Source organism: Centroberyx gerrardi, chromosome 13 (genome assembly GCF_048128805.1).
Source record: "Centroberyx gerrardi isolate f3 chromosome 13, fCenGer3.hap1.cur.20231027, whole genome shotgun sequence".
Taxonomy (NCBI): domain Eukaryota; kingdom Metazoa; phylum Chordata; class Actinopteri; order Beryciformes; family Berycidae; genus Centroberyx; species Centroberyx gerrardi.
Genome location: NC_136009.1, coordinates 20,071,959 through 20,076,962, shown reverse-complemented (window position 1 = coordinate 20,076,962; position 5,004 = coordinate 20,071,959).

Below are 5,004 nucleotides of genomic sequence, written 5' to 3'. Positions count from 1 at the left end.
ACATTATCTACGGCAGTGTAGAAATGCAGGTGTCAGTGCTGCCAATCTGCTGCCTGCAGTGCACCATAGAAACATCAAATTAGGAACGTTAACGCATCCAACAGCGCCTCCAGTGCATTTGGGCCATAAGCCAGCTAAATTACTGTAACTAGCAGCAACCTGGGAGTTCTATAACAATCTTTCTACTGTTCTTCGGTTTTATTTTCTTTCACAGATGAAAGCAACACCGCGTTGAGGACAACTTTTAAGGCAGCACAAATGCATTGGCAGCTATTATATGAAAGCATAATACCACTGTGGATGTTCTTTAAAGCAATTCTGGGTTTTTCATTGATTCCAAAGGTGTTATCATCCTTCGCTGTGCGCATAATCACAGTAAACAACACCTCAGATGTGACTGGTATGTTCACACTCTACCGTTTCCTCCTCTACTCCCAGTCGTCTCCACACCTCTAATTGCGTTGCTCTACCGCCTCACCAGGTGCGAGTCTCACCCCGGTAACACAACGCTTTATTGGCACCACAACACACCATGCAATAGTCCACTTCAGCACAGAATCTCCCCCACGGTCAACTGATGTCAAGAACTATTGGGGGTCTTTATTGATCCCCGTAAGGAAAGTCTTGTTTTCGGTTCAGGGTCGGCTAGCAGCGCCACTGGAGCTGGTAGGGATTCGGTGTTTTGCTCGAGGACACTTCAGCAGGACCGATGGATCCGGATCTTCCTCAGTGAATCAGGTGCAGATGCATCAACTGAAAACTATAATTGCAGAGGGACGCATTGCAGATGGGTTGTTTGAAGATAGAATAATACAGTTGTATTGCCAGGGGCTGCACTCTTGTGCACATTTCCATCCATTTGTCATCAGAGAGCTAAGCATGTCAAATAAACTAAAGAATATGGGACTTTAAATAGGCCTTGATGTTCCGGTTCGTGACATCATCATTGATCATTTATAATAAGGTTTAATGCAACAGAGCGGAAGGCCGTCCTTTCTCAGCAACACTGTGTGAGATGCTTTGGCAGTGCACTCGCGCACACACACAGACACAGACACACACACACACACACACACTCCATGCTACATCCTGTGTCCCTGGCTCTGTGTGTTACTTCAGCAGATGTTCTCAGCGGAGCCCGCAGGCTACGAGCCTTGTTTTGTTTACTTTGTTTACTCGTCTTAACCAACCCAGCTAATGTGGAAGACAACACATATCTGACTCCAGATATCAGCCTAATTTCTTACAACTTTCACCACTATTTTTGACTGCTATTATTAAGATTTTCTTTTTCACTTGTTAAACAGTTACATTTTATGTTGCTTCATGTTTTGACTGTAGCACATGGCCAAACTAGCTTCAGGAGCAGAGAGAGATTGTTCTTAGAGTAAAAAAAGGCAGTGTGTAATTATATAAAAAATGAGTGTGGCTGTAAAGAAAGGCAAAATCCTTAGCTGGATCAAGATCACACCCTGAGTCTCTCGGCCTCTCTCGGTCTCTCTCTCTCTCTCTCTCTCTCTCTCTCTCTCTCTCTCTCTCTCTCTCACACTCTCTCTCTCTCTCTCTCACACTCTCTCTCTCCCTTTCTCTCTCTCTCTCTCTCTCCCTCCCTCCCTCTAGTCTCTCGGCCTCTCTCGGTCTCTCTCTCTCTCTCTCTCTCTCTCTCTCACACTCTCTCTCTCTCTTCCTTTCTCTCTTTCTCTCTCTCCCTCCCTCCCTCTATCGAGCCCTAGGCCCCTTGCGTTTCAGCCTACAAGCCAGCCCTCCTGGTCTCATCAAAAATGCATTAGCCATGCTACACTTGATAGTATGGGCAGGCAGTGGAGCCTGTGAGCTCTCTCCTAGCTCTAACACTGTAGCCTCTCACATCTCGCTGTAGGCCAGTTCACCTCCCAAAAACCAACCGGTGGACAGTGGGAAGGACTGAAGTTATCTTTGTCTTGGCACAACCAGCCACATCAGTGCAAATCTACTATTACGCCTTTTTAGGAGAGTAATCAACATTATTCTTCACTGTAGGAGACAAAACAGCAGGTCACTTACAGCATGTCTAATAGAATTACACTGATTTATCTCTATTCAGCACTGATTTATCTCTATTTACAATTTCCAGCTGTAGTCTGTAGTAGGTATTGTGGTATGTCTAAAATCAACAAAGATCATTTTTCTACTGCAACAAATCGATTTATTTCACAAGAAGAGTGCAGTCTAGTCAGGACTCCACTGAAGATGATCTCCCTATTGACGGCAGAAACCAATGGGGTATATCATAAAAATGGAGAGAGAGAGAGGGGGACGGAGAGAGAGAGAGAGAGAGAGAGAAAGAGAGAGAGAGAGTCAGCACACAACACACTTATTATGGAGGATCTGGGTCATGTCACCATGAAGCAGGGAATTGATGGTAACGATGAGACATCTTGTGCAAGAGCTCAAGAAAATGCCCTACTACCATATTACAGCATTGTCCTATTATACAGTAAGTATACAGTACTATACACCATCCTTCTCCTTTTTCAGCCTGGGCCACAAAAAATCATTAATAATATCGACCCTCGTCCCGAGATCCCAGCTCTTAAAACATATCAAATATATCAGAGACATAAACTCTCTCTCTCTCTCTCTGTCTCTCTCTCTCTCTCTCTCCTTCCTTTCCTTCCATTCCTTCTTCTCAAACATATGCCATTTAGTGGAAACTTTCATCTAAATCACCTTTACTGTATCATCAGTAAATACATTTTAACATCTTGTACAGCAGCATCTAGTGCAGTGAATACATGGACAATTGCACTTTTGGACTCACAGTGCAATCACTTGGCTACAAAAATGCTGCACGCGCAGTTTGAAGCAATTTTACGGTCATTTGTTGCCCTTTTTGGAACTCTAAAGAACCGGTTCTTGGCCACTTTAGTTGTTTTGGAGAAGGCTGACATGGAGCTGCTGCACTAGCTAACTTGGTGTTATGTGGACATACAAACTTCACGGGTGTTTCGACTGACAAGAGGGTGAGCAGATAATGAGATGTCATTTTTGGGTGAACTACTCCTTTAAAAGAACTTTAAAGACCCCATGAAATAGCATCTTTACTTCCTTGATTTGATCGTATATGAGTCAGGGAGAGAAAGGCAGTTTTATTTGATGGGAGGGGTGCGGAGGGGCGGGACTGTTCAAAAAATCGGATGGTTTTATTGGTTAGAAATGTGTACTTACGCCTACTAGTGCAGCATGAGGTCACCGTGAAAGATACTCTGTTTTCCGGGAAGAAAAAGTAATGGGGATTCATTTCATGGGGACTTTAAGTAATTTTGTATTTTTCTGTGCTTTTGGTATCAATGCATTATCGGTGAAACGTGTTAACAATATATCCATGAATCACCCATCAAAATATCAGTAAGGCTCGATTACAAACCCCATGACTCCATCGGATGTTTTGAATGCATTGAAGCCGTGATTGTTTTTTCAATATGCGAGCTTCAGTCCTATCTGCGGCGGAGCATCGCTGAGACACATTACGGCATGTCATGAATGAATCAGCCACTCCACTCTACTCCGCTCCAGCACAACACTGACCTTTCAGCGTTCGTTAACTGAATGGATTCAGCAGTTTACCGAGTGCATCTCTCATCGCGACGGAAAAAATGTCGGCGACACTTGTGCACCCTGTGTGCGAACAAACAAACAAATAAAAGAAAATAAATGACATCGACAGGGCCGATGTGATATGTAAACAGCGAGAGCACAGCGACACGCCTGCTCGCCTCCCATAGCTGTGCTAAGGGTTAAAGGTGCTACCTGTAGCATTTTAACGTCATTAACTCATTACCACATTCATTTTTCATACATTAGCATAATTACCATAAACAAACAAGACCATCGCCGAGAACACTGGCAGTCTCTAATAACAATAGTAAACTTTATCTATTGAGCACTTTTTAAAACAAAGTTACACAGCGCTAACAAAGGATGAGGAAAACAATGAAAAGAACCAAATGAAAAAAACAATGATAAAATAAACAGATACTAAAATAACAATAAAAGAGAAAGATGATAGCGATTAGAACAATTAATCTAAAAAAATCAAAATCACAATATGAACTTCTGCGATTTCTTAATAGAGAGAGGCATCCAAAAAGGATTTCTAAACAAGGTATTTTAAGGTCTGATGAAAACCTTTCATCAGACTCAAACTCAGTAAATCCTGCACACTGACATCTATGTTGTTTTAACAAAATCACTTTTCTTTAAACAATTTTAAAGTTCTAGGAAACACAAAAACTAAGTAAAAGTAAGTTTATAAAAGTACATTTTTAGGAGTCATTTAATAGAAGACAGTGAAGAAGCTAGCCTGATCTCCTCAGGCAGCTTGTTCCACAGTACTGATGCCCTTACTGAAAAGGCCTGTTTTCAGTCTGGATTTCAGTCTGGTTTTCAGGCTGCGATTTGGCTCGTGGGGGGTTTAAGAGATGCAGCTAGGTGCTAGTCCAGCACAAGCCTTGTAGGTGATCAGTAAAACCTTCTTATTCATTCTACAATATACTGGCAACTAGTGTAGAGAAGCTACAATGGGGCCAATATGGTCACATCTCTTAGATTTAGTTAAAAGCCTTCTGTACAAACTGCAGGTGAGAGACCAGCTGCCAGCTTTGCACTGCATTTTAAATTGTGTGCAACCAGGAGTTTCTCGCTATGCCAGATAGTGGAAAGAATGAAAAATCACTTCCAACATGTTTATCCTCTTCAGTAAAGTCAAAGAGAAAACCGAAGAAGCAACATCCTCACAGGCACAGGAAGCAACAGGGTTTATGGGAAATGTGGTCTTAATTTGGACGAACACTAGCACCAACAATACCACTGCCATGAGATCGAGGCTCAACCATTGTCTCTTTGTTTGTACATTAATTATACCAAGGTATCACAATTCATTTTGACAATGATGGTTTATAATGCTGCACATAGCACATTTTATATGATGGGTAGACTTAAGACTCAATAAACAGACAAACAGAA